This window comes from Calidris pugnax, unplaced genomic scaffold (assembly GCF_001431845.1).
Source record: "Calidris pugnax isolate Ruff unplaced genomic scaffold, ASM143184v1 scaffold70, whole genome shotgun sequence".
Classification (NCBI taxonomy): Eukaryota; Metazoa; Chordata; class Aves; order Charadriiformes; family Scolopacidae; genus Calidris; species Calidris pugnax.
Genome location: NW_015090862.1, coordinates 9,394,135 through 9,407,049, shown reverse-complemented (window position 1 = coordinate 9,407,049; position 12,915 = coordinate 9,394,135).

The window sequence follows — 12,915 nt, the reverse complement described above, 5'->3', positions numbered from 1 at the left end:
GCTGTTAGACACAGGACTACATGCAGTATTCAGTCAGAAAGAATATACATATTTTTCTACTCCTTTTATCATACAAAAAAATGCAAAACACTTTCTATAGATTGTTTGGTGGCCAATAAAAACAAGAGAGCAAATTTATTTTCCTTGTGGACTGAGTCCACTTCCATGCCCTAAAATCTGCTGCTCTAGACTGTTGAAACACTTTGCTCATCTTTCCCTAGCCAAAAACAATGAGAGATTTCTCTCTTTCAGCGTGCAAGTACTGCTCGGAAAGGTTCTGGAAGCATTCATCCACCATGTAATCTCTCTGACAGTGCACACACTGCTAGTGGAATTTCCTAGATATGCGTGCAACGGTCATTTACCTCATCTCATAAAAGAAAGGGGAGGGATGGGACCCATCAAAACTGTGTCATACTTTTTTGACTAGGTAATTATAAATAAAGCCTCACTTTTGGTTGTTAGTAATTCTTCCTCTCTTACTTTCATTTGCGGGTATTTCATGACGTGCTACAATAACTAATGACAGTCTAGATATTCTGTTTTTTAAATCAAAATAATCAAAAACATTTTTAAAGAGTTAAATGCTTTCATTTAAGCTGGATGAAACCCAGCAGAGTAAAAGCTTGTATAGTACAATTTGTGCATGATACTAGAGCAGGCTCAGGGTTCATTTGAAGTTTCTGCATGCTAAGCGTCTACTGAAATCAATGGCAGCTGCACATGAAGAGAGATTGCAGAACCCATTCACAGCTTAATGACTGCTAAATAGTAAATATGAGATACTCTGACTCTGCTTCATTTTAATGGAGAAAATTTGGATTCAGAGTTTGGGATAAAATTGTACCTAGACTTCCATATGAGTGTATAAGGTGTCAATTTACTTCAGAATATGTCCTGTATAACCTGATTAAGTACTCATCTTGAGCAGTATGCTCATGTGGCCTTTCCTCTACACACCTTCCATTTATAAGTCTATTTTTTAAATCAACTCTTTGTAGATATGAGATATTTTCAACAAATTCCTCTGAAAATTTACTATAGCAAATGTGATATTGTTTCCAGCTGTTTCTACCCAGAACTGATATTAAATACTGGAAGATAACACAACCAGATCACTTTCTCTATCAGTCTTTGACACTAGGTCATGAGAATTAATAATGTTCAAAATGTATCTCAGATTGAAGCTGGAAAAGCCAGAGATCTCAACCAGCAGCAGATGTTAAAGCCAAACTCTGATCCAATTATTACCTTGCACTGCAAAAGAGGAAAAATATTCTGGAGGCCAGTCACGATGTTTGGTCTTTCTGGGTGGCCTGCTTTCCTTCTCTTCAACTGATTTATTCTGAATGTTACTCAAGACGCTTTCAGGTTATTCAGCTAGCAACACAACATTTCATTCCTTCCCACCACACATTAAGATATTGGTGAGATAAGATGGGGGTAAGATATGGAGAAAGACAGTATCTGAGCTAATAGATTTGGTTTAAGTTGTTACTGTTACTGCTGTATTTTGTTAGGGCGTAATATAGCTGTTGGGCAAGTTTCCATACTAGTTCCTAATTGTGTACAGGAGATAACACTAAAGGTGACATAATACTGAAAGGTGGTATAATAATATTGAAAGCACATGACCTCCCAATCGCTTGTTCCCTGAAGCAGCTGATTCAGAGTACTGGATTCTAACTGCAAGCTTTATATGCACTTCTAGTTATTGCTGATATTTTTGGTGGGACGAAGGCATTGACAGCCACTAATATGTGGCTACTACATTCATTCATGAGGTAGTATATAGGAGTATGTATGGCTCATGTGATATAATTTGCTCGTATGCAGCATATAATTTGCAGTGGTCTCTGAAGACTTTAGTCTTACAGAACCCTGTTCCTGAAACCACTCTTCACGTGAGAGCATTGCAGTTGCTGTGCCACTACGATGTGGTGTATCTAAAATAACCTAGTGTCAAAGATTTCCCATCTTGCCGGGAGGAAGAATTTTTTTCAAGGATCAAAGTGATCACTTAACTCCAAATGTTTTTTATGAATTCACTATGTCTTGGACAGTAAAATTTGGTTCCTAAGAAACAAAGTAATCAAAGGAAAAAAAAAAGGAGAAAGGGAATAAATCTAATAAATCCTCCTACTGATAGCAACAGTATTGGTTCTGTAGAGGAGGTCTGGACAGCAGTGCTAGCAGCAAGAATATGTTGTATTGTGGTAGTTGGATTGGACTAGAACATTGTGATGTTATTTGAATACTAGTTGATTGATCCTACCTTTGTGCCACGTAACACATTGACCATGTCTCTACACCCTGGGAATCAGACCAGTTTGTCACTCTATTAAGTGGCCTTTGTTTTCAGGATGATGCATTTCTGTCTAATTTATTCTCTAGTTTTCCTAGACAGAATTGTGTATCTTGGTATCTTGGCCTGCAGACAAGGTCATTTTTACAGTGACTTAGAAAAAGATAGGGAGAAATAACTGATCATCTGGCTTAATAGTGTTTTAAAACCATAGAATAGTTTGGGTTGGAAGGGACCTTTATAGGCCATCTAGTCCAACTTCGCTGCAATGACCAGGGACATCTTCAACTAGATCTGGTTGCTCAGAGGCCTGTCCGACCTGACCTTGAATGTTTCCAGGGATGGGGCATCTACCCCCTCTCTGGGCAACCTGGGCCAGTGTTTCACCACTCTCATGGTAAAAAATGTCTTCCTTACATCTAGTCTCAATCTCCCCTCTTTTAGTTCAAGCCATTACCCCTTGTACTATCGCAACTCAGAAAAATATAGTCTAAAATATTTGACAACTGCTATTAAAAGTTTTGGTTATAGTATAAAAACTTAAAATATTGAATCCAGAAAATAGTTCTTATCCAATAGTTCAGTAATATTAAATGAGAAGAATTGGGAAAAGAGATATCAGTTCCTTCTGCCAGAGGACATTTTGGGAGAAGAACTTCTGGTTTGCAAGATGTCTTAATATACAAAAGTCTTCAGTAGTTTATTGCAAGATTTTATGTGTTATAAGAAGTTCTCTGATTATTTCCTAATTTAAAAGCAAACAATACTAGCAGAATATCACATGTAAATAAAATAGAAATGGTTCTGCATACAATGTTGTTAAGCACCAAAGGACACTGTTGATACTAAATTTTGAAAAGTTTCAAAGATTACTGAACTAATTAGAAAAAAATTCATACAGAGCTATAAAATAGAGTGACTACCTCTGGTTCTGGAGCCACAAAATGCTTGTGGCCAAAAGAGATTTCTGTGGAAATATCACTATGTGCTTGCTGCGTTCTTAGTCTTCCTTAAGCATCTGATGTTGGTCAGAGCTGGAAACGGGATACTGCGCTCTATGTACCTTTGGTTTGACCAAGTACAGCTATTCTTGTATTCTTTTGTTATAACAGGAAACAATCCAGATACGTCTTATTTTTTTTCTACTGTGAGAAGTTAGATTTTCAAGTATAGTAAAGCAGATGCAGCATTTAGCTCTCTGTTGACTTTCAGTCATACAAACTCTCAATGTGTTCATTTTGATTTTTAAAGTTTTCTCATCCAGTGATGAGCAGAAAATCTAATCTATAGATTCTATATTTAAATAAGAAGGAACTGATAGTTAATCATCTTGATTTTTAAATTATCAAATTCCACTCTTACTCAGAGCCTGTACACCTTAACTCCATGGGCTTGCTTAGAAAGACATCTTTTTCTCATTTTTGTTCCTCAAGATTTTGAGAAGATTCAAAGGAATTAGGTGGTCTCTAACGGTTGCTGAAGTTGTTCTTTTGCATTGGTGTTAGAACAATGTGTTGGTCACATTTTGAAATATCCTTTTATCATTGACCTCTTCTTGAACATACAATTTTGAATGTCCAGCTCCCTTCTGGCATCTTTTTTTTTGTTTTACTTATCCTTTAGTACTGAATGTCTTTCCCTTTAATCTTCCTCGGGTCATCAATCTTTACTTGTTTTAACATAGCTGTTTTTCTCCAAAGCACGTAAGACCAATAATGTAGATAATTTCAAACAGAGAAGCAGGTGACATGATGTTTGCACCGTGTCTAATTTTGCGTCCCTTACACAGTAAGGAGATAAGCTGTTCATCTCTTGTTGATACAAAATAAAATCCTGTGGATCTTAATGTGGTATAACAAAGTCTCCTCCATAGAAACCTTATGTCTCTGGACCAAAATGTCCAAACCAACTTTTCCTTCTCCTTTCACTCCACTTCTTTTTCCTTGTTAGGAACTGGGTCCTGTTGAAGAGAAGGCACTAATTCCTTAGCAGTAAGGGAGAAATCAGATAAAATGAAAGCCTGTGAGGCTCTTCTCTGTAGGATGACATGTTGTAAAAATACAACTGTATTCTGAAAAGTGACTGTGGAGATGGCATCTTGGGAGTGAGTGGGGGAAGGTTATGTTTATTATCTGTTAATGACTTCCAGATCAAGTTTGCTCAGTTTGCAAGTAAAAAAAAATAAAAAAAGTCCTTTTTTAACTGCCTTCTCTGCAGACTCAATTTGGGATTTAAAAATCATGCTGTGCTAATTTTAATCCAAGTATTACTGTCAGCAATAAAAAGGTTCTTTGGGGTATATTGTGCCTTCAGTTAAACCATCCATTTACGGTGGACTGTAAATGAACGTTAATTCCATTGATGAGAAGCTTGTCAAAATCAGGTTTTGTCTAGTCCCGGTTATTCTTGATTAAGACTTCCTTAACTAAGTCATACTAACGCTTTTTAAATACTTATGTCTGTTTAAATGGTTTCTGGACTTACCTACTGTGGAGGAATGTAAAAGGAAGAGGAGAAAACCTCAGAGCTATTATTCTTGCATTGCTTATAAAGATTGATGGGTGAGGTCATAGGAGTTATAAAAGAAGTTCTGTTGACATACTGACCATCTTGTGAAGTTTAAATTTCTCAAGGATTTGAGTATGTAGTGTTCATGTGTAACACAAATGAGAAAAGTCTGTGGGAAGAAACAGTATTTTAATTAAACCAACTGATATATTTGAAAAATGTTAGCTTTGAGACATGTGGGACCTTCTTTAGATAAAATTGTAATCATAATGTTATCAGAGACAGAGACAGCAATTCAGGAAATGCTGAGATGCGTTTTCGTGTGGCCTCTGACAGTACTTCTATGGCACTGCCACCGAGCTTGGTGGTTATAGTAAAGGAAAAAGGGGTATCAGTGGTGATCCTGCACTCCTTCCGCTCTGACAGATATTCAGTGGTTCAAACAGTCCTCAAACCTTGTCAACAAAGCCCTTGTTACTGACTTGTCAGGCTGCAGGGATCAGCCCTGTTCTGAGACGTGATTTTTCCACTGCAGTTGGTCCTAGGCTGGCAAACTGGGCTGGGTACTGTCTCTCCCTGTCTCACTCAGCCTGGGACATTGCGATCCTTTGGAGATCAAGGTAGGAGGAGAATGTGTTCATGTTCTTTGGCATCCTTTTCTCCTTTTTTTTCTCAGATCATCTGATGCCATCTTTGACGATAGTAGTTTTTCTATAGTCTCATCTTGTTACCAATCCTGCTCCACTCTGTCTGCTTTCTTCTTTCCGGGGAGAGCACTCCTGCACAGCAGGAGAGCACCACAAGGATTTGAGATCAATCCTGGTTTTAATAAGCAATACAACTTCTGCCCTTAGTACCCCATCAGAGAAGTTCTCCATCATCTCTGTTCCTGGTGCGAGGGTGTTTCCTCCTCAGAGGTACCCTGCACATCTAAACTTGTTACTTCTATTTCTCAGCCTTTCAGGCCCTTGTCTGCATGCTCACTGCTGCACCTCTCCAGGGAAGTGGGATTTTCATGCCTGTCACTTCTGCATAGTGTGGGAGACTTTTGTACAGCACACAGATGTTATTCCCAGATAGCATGTCTCTGAACACTGCATTGTGAACAAGGTTAGATTATAATTCAGTCAGGATATTACTTTATCCATTTTCTTTCCTAAATTCACATCTTAGGGCTGAAGTGTTTCTATGCTCAGTGGTTGCAGAAAGTTCTGAGCTGTGTCTGACAAAACAAGCCTTTTCAATGATGTCTTCATTTGGTTTTATTGCTGAGACTTGCTACTACATCCCTGCAGAGGGAATGACCACGTAAATGTTGGATAGTGGAAAGAATTGCTAAGAGGCAGTCAAAATTATTTTCTTTGTTGGTGAATAGACCTACTCCAGGAAGAGTTTACCGCAACAAGGATGTGGCCAAAGAATTATTCCACCTCACATCTCTGTAGTGCAGCTACCTGGGGCTTCATTTGTGCCTTTCTGAAGCTCTGTGCTTGAATACAATTCCTCATTTGCACTCCTTGAATTGTTGCTTTGCTAAGAGAACTCTAAGACATGCTATGAAATTATTATCAGGCTTCTGGAGGAGAATACTGCCTCCTCAGTTACAGTGTAAAAAAGGACAAGGAAAAAAAGGATAGAGTACTTTCCAGTACAGATTTTATATATGTTGCCCAAATACACTTTCGCTGTCACAGATCTTTCTCTTTTTCTATGAATCTATTTTAAATGCTCATGAAACTGTGAAGAACTGAATAACCTGATGACTCTGCACGTGGCAGAGCTTAAAAAAGGTGGATGACTATGTAATTTGTGTACTGCTAAGGCAAAAAGAAAAGTTGTGAGATGCAGGCTCCTGGAGTAGATCTTTGCCAATAAACCAGCATATCTCGGTATTGAGTAACCTTTCTTCCCATTTGTATTCTGACATTTCTCTAAGAGTTCAGATTAACTGATCTGGAAGTGCTTGGAACCTCCTTCTCCCTTTTGCTAATTTTCAGTAGTCCAGAACATTATTCTCACACATATTTTTCTTGTGAGTATATAAATTGTTTTGAAGCCCTATGGGATAACTGTTATTGCTGGAAAACTTTTTTTGAATGGCGTTTGTCTGCCAGCATCAGAACTTGAGGAGGTTATTTCATCTTGGCTTTCATTTCTTTTCTATTTTAGCGGTTCTTTGTCTTCAACTCCACCATCTTCTCTGTGCGCTGAGCTGCTGTGTTCAAAGACATTTTTTTGAAATAGAATTCTTCACTTTGCGGTTCTTATGCGATGATGTTATTCTCATTTTAGGAGCTTTTGTATTTCTTTAAGGCAAATGAGGCATGTTAGTGGTTATTTGTAATTCTTTTTTGTTCAGTGGATTTCCTGTTATGCAAAAATGTAAAGTTTTTCTCGCTGTTCTTCCAAACTTTTGTTTTCCTGTCTTGATAGCTTTGTACATCTGTGTCTGCTTTTATAACCTGTGGCTAAGATGTACTTGCCCAGTTGTCCTCATGGATGCCTGACAACTTACTGTAAAAGTGCAAGTTGTTAGAACTCTCTTGCTTGTTTGTTTCACTGCCTTCAAGAAGTGAACAGCTTTCTTTTTCTTCAATAGATTTTCTGAACAGACATGAGGGTACCAAAGATCTGTCTGAAAAATTCAGCATGTCATGCTTACGTACTCCATTTGTCCAGCAATCATTTTACTCATTTGGTAGCGTAACCCAAAATTACAGGGGGAGCTTTGTAGAACATAAGGCTTGCACTTGGACAACACATGTGCGTATGTGCGCACTGCATGAAGTGTAAGGTTTCTATATGGTGCACAGGCAGCATCCCATCAGCCTGCTTCCTCTCCACGCTGCACGGGGTTGGATACTTGCATGACTGTGTTTTACAGCTTATTTTTCACTTCAGTGGGCAGGCAGGGTGGGGACAGGCGGGCAGAAAGACGTCAGTCCTCATAGACCAGATATTTACTCTCTGTTTTCTACCACCCGAGGAATCTAGGATTATTAATAGTAGTCTTTTAAAAACATCTCAGACAGGGAGAGCTAAGGATCTGTGTTTTGCTGCTAGTATTAGTAAGATGTTGCCTAGTTTCCAATGAATCCACAGATCAGTATGGTCCCACTAATGTAGTTTAATCTTTTAGGTTACAGAAAGTGGATTAAATGACCATTTTTCACCAACTCCTTCATTATCTGTAGTGAAATCTCTCTGCGTGGCATTTGGTCTGGAAAAAATTGTGGAAAATGTAGTAAGGGAAGATTTGGTTTATTACACATCACACTTTTGATGAAATGTTATTCTACAATACCAGGAAAATGCTGCGTGATGAAAAGGGATGTCAGAAAAATAGGAAGACAGCAATATTTGTGTATTGTCAGTAACTGAAACTCTGTGCTGCTTATATTTTTGTTAGCAGAGGATACAATTTGCAAAGATCTACTTGAAGATAGGAAATATATGGCAGATGAAAAAATAAGTGAAGATTGTGAACATGTAAGTGATAAACCAAAGGAATCCAAAACCATAACAGAGGTTTGCTTTACATACTTCTGATATTAAAAAGAGCATACTACAGGTGGCCCACTAAGTAGCTCACTAACAATAGCCTTGTTTCTGTTGATATTTATAAACTTTATAAACTACTAAAATGCCCTACAGAGGAAAGTTATCTACATAGTGCCAATATCAGAATATAGAGGATTATGGAGAGAAAACAACAATACATGTAATTGGAGAAAATAAATTGAAAAATAAGGCAATTTTTCTCTGTTGATCTGCAGTTGCAATAATTTTAGGTGTGATTTGTTTAAAAAAAAAAACAAAGTAGACAAAAAAATCAGACATAACCTCTACATTTGTTGTATAGATTATACTCTTAATCGTTTTGAATAGTGCTGCATTTATGTTGGACACTTCCTTTTATAACTTGTCTTTGTGCTGGTTGTTCCTACATGTTTTACATGATTTATTTTCACCTCTCCTTTCTATTATATTTTCATTCTTTCAGTGTTCACTAACGGAAGATGGTTTAGCCTTAGATAAGAATTAATTAGTCAGATTAAGGTCCGAGTGTGATTCTAGTAAACCACAGTTTAAAATAGAATTCACTAGGTTCTCTTTTGATAAAACTTTAATTTATTACACACCCTGATTTTTTTATTTTTTAAAAGAAATTACTGTGCATAAATTACTGCATTGATTTTAAAATAATTCAAACTTACTTGCAGGTTTGTATTCCATGCCAAGGACTTGGTCTTATGCCTGTTGTAGTCTGCAGGTTTCCTGCTTGAGATGGAGAACGGTCTCCCATAACATTAGATCATTGCCATCAGTCTTTGTCAGAAATTCTGATCCCTTCTTATATTTATATCACCTTCATGTAGTACAGGATTTTGTTTTGGTGAAAAAAAAAAAAATCTTAGCTAAGGGAAAATTCTCAGCATAAATATTTTTTTAATATATATGTAAAAGTTCATAGTCTGTTCTGCTCTTATTTTGAGCCAGTTAGTTTAATAATATCCTTTATCGACATTTCCCCTATTTTTACAGTCCTCTGGTATTGGTTCAGATCCAGAATGCAAGCGTCTGCTATTCAGACTTTGGTGGCCAGAGTCCTTTGGTCTCCTACTATCTTAAGACACATGAAATAGATAATGCTATGACATATTCCTTGACTGGCAGGACTAATTGTACTAAGGTTTACAATCAACTGCATCTGTTTTGACTCCCAACCTGTATTGTGTTTAAAAACCTTTCTTTGAAACTTCTTGCCAAGATGGTTTAAACCAGCTGGGGCGGGGAGGAGAAGAATGCATTACTAAAGTCTCACCCATTTATTTTGTTTCCTTTTTCTGCTGTGATCCACAATAGCTGGGACAGTTTTCTCTTTTCTAGACTGAGACAGACCACAGTAATGCAGACAATCTCAGCAAGTGGTTTGCCTAAGAGAGAGAAACTTAGAAATACAGAGAAAAGGCTTGGTTGGTCCTTCAGCTTGTTATCCTTTAACCTAATGTGTGATTGAAAATGTCTTAAGTAAGACTGCACTTCAGCTTGGTTACTTAATTTTATTTCTGTTAGATTTGGGGGGGAGTAAGGCTGAATGAGAAACATAAGTCAAACCTCACAAAATGTAATGAAACTCCTATCATATCTGGATTCTAGCTTTATGTATTGACTTGGTTCTATTATGGCCCTGAACTATACTCTTTGGGTCCAAACATCTATAAATCGTGAGGAAGTTTAGAGTGTTTCTGAATCTGGAGATATTTCTGTCTGGCATGTATCTTTCTGGATGTAGAGAGGATTTATCTGTTGTGTAGTACAGATATTCAGGGCCCTTCTGTTTATATCTTCAAGGGGGTTCAGAACAAAAGATTACCTAATTAACTCTGTTCTTTTCCATTCTAACTAGACTGGTTTTGGAGGATTTAATGAAGACTTACTTGGGTTTCCCTGAAATATTTTCTGATGGGAATTCTTAGAATTTTGATCTTCCGTATATTGAAGCATTTGCACACAACACATTAAAGGAAAAAAAACTTTTCAGCATAGAGTATTTAGCACAGGGAAGTGCCAGCTTGCTTATAAACAATATTGTCGAATCTCAGCAGCTTTTGTTACAGGGTCCTGTGTTATAGTAGTTTAACTTCACTGGCTTCAGCAAATTTCGCAACATCATATAGAAGAGTGGAAAACTCCCCCCCTGCCCCCCAACTTTGTGTGGTATTTTTATATTTGTCATGTTGTTTTTATGAACTTTAGAAGGAAAAATTGTAAAACTTGTTATTAGGCTGACTAATGGGATAAAAAGAAAATTTTAGATGTCTTGTGAAATCGATTATGTTTTTCTCAGCAAATTTTAGGTGACTGTTCACATTATGAGCAGAATTCTGTCTAAAAATAAGTTGTGTCCACTTCTTTATGGGTTTATTGAGAACAGAAATTTCCACACCATTCTCTCTTTAATGTGACCACAATGGGCAGTCATAATTTGTCCATTTATATAAAAAGAATAAATTAGCAAATTAGCCACTATAAACTGTTAGTATATCCACTTTTGCTGACATGTTTATTGTAATTTGCAATATGCATGATGTTGTTTTTCAAAAATGTTCCATTTTCTTTTTTGAGAGTATGAATTATAAATTCATCAGTCACAGAAAGCAAAACTGTAATAAAACTTAGAAGTTGGAAACACTACATAGCACTCATCTATGTCATCCTCAAAAAACCAGGATGTTGAAATTTTTCATAGTTTGATTAAAAGCCTAAAACCTTCTATTCATTTTACAGCTAAAACAGAGCAAGATGGATGGTTTTTCATGCATTTATGTGACGTGCAAAAGGCAGCTAATGAACATGTCAGGAAATGTCCAGAGAAAACCTAAAAATGGACAAATATATAAATTTCAGTAGACCGCTCAGAACATTACACAGCATAGACTCTCATAAAATAAACACCACGACTTTGTCTAAGGACTTAAAGTATTTTTAATGTTTTGTTCTAATGGTTTGTATTTTAAAGGAAAGGAACTTCTCTTCAAAAAACACATCTAGGAATTAAAGATGGCCCCTAATGAACAGACAAAGGAAGTAAAAAAGAAGAAGCTTTTGCAGCCATAAAAGTAGAGTTCAAAATATCATCCCTCTTACAAAATATTTCCTGAAAATAGGCTTGTGGAGCACAAAAGTAAATTCTGGAAACTCTAGAACTATGAAAGCAAGTCCAGTAATCGGCACTTTCAAAAATAAATAGAACCATCAGGCAACAACTGTATGCTAATTGCATTTAAGAAATAAGAGACCACCTACATAGAAATAAAATAAATCTCATTAGTGGAGCTAAAACAGATAGTTGAGATTCAGACTCTGTTAACCCAACCCCTCAGGCTCACTTGAAAGAGCCTACAAAGTCACTGCCATCTTCTTAGGGGTGGAACAGAAGTGTAAAATGTGCACCAACATCTCAGTGCCCCCAACTCGGGTGTGTAGCAGCTGATGGGCATTTCTTGGCCTGGTTGTGCCCTCGCTGTCAGAGGGGGTGAACCGCATTTTTCTTGCTGAATGAGCACAGCCAAGACAGGGAGAAAGAAGGTCGCCAAGAGCAGGTTTTGTGCAAGAGGCTACTAGTTTCGTGTAATACTAAGAAACCCCACAAATCATTACTTTTTTTTTTCTGTCAATAAAATTTTATTCATTTAACCATTAATTTGTGTTAGCAAAAGTCAGCTTTGTGAAGGCAAAACTCTGAAATCTCATAATCAAGGAAGTTGAATATTTTATGAATTTCAGACAAGACAATAAATTTTGGAGTTTTTCAACAACAATAGCGAGAGGCCTGTAAGTCCGTCTCCTGCAGCAGCTCGCACTAGCCATTCTATTCCCTCTAGAGGAAGTACTGAAAATCACTTGCAACAGTGCCCCCCTCTCTCCCCATTGGCCATCATCAGGTTATAGATCTTCAGAAACAAAAGCTGCCCAGGCCTCCTCTCACTTTCTCAAATGGTCTTCTCAAAAGGAAAAAAAAGAATCGAGGCTTTTGAAAGCTCATCATTGGTTCTGCTGCTGATATAGTTGGATTGGCTGTAGAAAGAACTGCACAGGAATTTAACTGGATATATTCTTAGGATCAAGGCCTAAACATAACTAACTTTAAAAATAGCACAACAGGTATTTTCTCCCTGATCTTTGTCCCCAGATCTTTCCATTCATAGTTATTATTTGGCTCTGATTAAATTTGCTTCAACTGTGGAACTTTAACCTGACAGAAGTTCTGTAAATCCTTGCTAGACTCTTTTGGTTGTGATTTTTAGCTCCTGTTTTCTGTTAGACTTTTTAATTCAGCTATGAAAGTTAGAGATTTATGTTTCTAATGTAAAATTAGATTCAGACCTTCATAAAAAAATTATTTTTCCTGCAGCTGCTATTGCTGCTTAGAAGTGGCTCACTGAGTTCTTCCTCAAGGACAGGGTCGTCTTGTCTTAATTCTTCTCCAGGCAGAAGCCTGGACAGGAGGGAGACAGTTAGAAGAGAGGGTGTTCACTGGGAGAAAGCCAGTAGAAAACTCCTCAGCATTTAATCAGAACAATTTAATTCTGTTTATA